Source organism: Alligator sinensis, unplaced genomic scaffold, assembly GCF_000455745.1.
Source record: "Alligator sinensis unplaced genomic scaffold, ASM45574v1 scaffold17_1, whole genome shotgun sequence".
In the NCBI taxonomy this organism is placed as follows: domain Eukaryota; kingdom Metazoa; phylum Chordata; order Crocodylia; family Alligatoridae; genus Alligator; species Alligator sinensis.
The window spans coordinates 768504-769720 of record NW_005842491.1 but is presented as its reverse complement, the minus strand read 5'-3'; positions in this window follow the sequence as shown (position 1 = coordinate 769720).

The following is a 1217-nucleotide window of genomic DNA, read 5'->3' as shown; positions in this document are numbered from 1 at the left end:
AGCAAGATAAACATCCAAATGTGTCTTGAAGGCATTCAAAGTGAGTGCTTGAACCGCCTCCTGTGGCAGTCTGTTCCAAACCTTGGGGGGCTCAGACAGTAAAGAAGTTCTTCCTTATGCCCAGCCTGAATCAGTCACAGTGGAGTTTGTGACCATTCGATCTTGTCATCCCTTGGGGCGCTCTGGTGAACAGACGTTCCCTCACATCCTGGTGAACACCCCTGATAAACTTGTAGGTGACCATCAGATCATCCCTGAGCCTGAGCTTTTCCAGGCTGAAGAGTCCCAGGGCTCTCAGCCTCTCATCATAAGGTCTGTTTTCCTGACCTTTGATCATGTGTGTGGTGCTCCTCTGTGCTCTCTCAAGCTTCTCCACATCCTTTTTGAGCTGTGGAGCCCAAAACTGGATGCAGTACTCCAGCTGCGGCCACACCAAGGCCAAGTACAACAGGAGAACGACGTCCCGGGATTTACTTGAGAAGCATCTATGGATGCAAGCCAGCGTTTTGCTCACTTTACTAGCTGCAGCATCACATCGAAGGCTCATGTTCATCTTGTGGTCAGTCATGACCCGCAAGTCCCTTTCATCTGTAGTGCTAACCAGCATAGCACTGCTGAGCCTATTAGCACATTACAGGTTTTTCCTCCCAAGGTGGAGAACCTTGCATTTTTCGGAGTTAAACACCATCAGGTTCTCATCCACCCATTTCCTGAGCCTCTCAAGATCTGCCTGGATCACCCTCCTGTCCTCAGGTGTGGATGCTTTACCCCAGAGTTTGGTGCCATCGGCAAACTTGGCCAGCCTGCTTCTGACACCAAATCATTGATGAAGATGTTAAATACTATAGGCCCTAGGACAGAGCCTTGAGGGACCCCACTGGACACTGTGCACCATGATGATTGACTTCCGTCAACCACCACCCTCTGGGTCCTACTGCGGAGCCAATTCCCCAGCCAGTGGATCATGGTGAGGTCAAGGCTGCAGTTGGCCAGTTTTGCCAAGAGGCGATCATGGGATACAAGATCAAAGGCTTTTTTTAAAGTCAAGATATGCGACATCCATCTCTTCTCCCTTGTCCAAGTGATAGGTCACCTGGTCGTAGAAGGAAACATCTGATTCATAGATTCATAGATGTTAGGTTCGGAAGGGACCTCAATAGATCATCGAGTCCGACCCCCTGCATAGGCAGGAAAGAGTTCTGGGTCTAGATGACCCC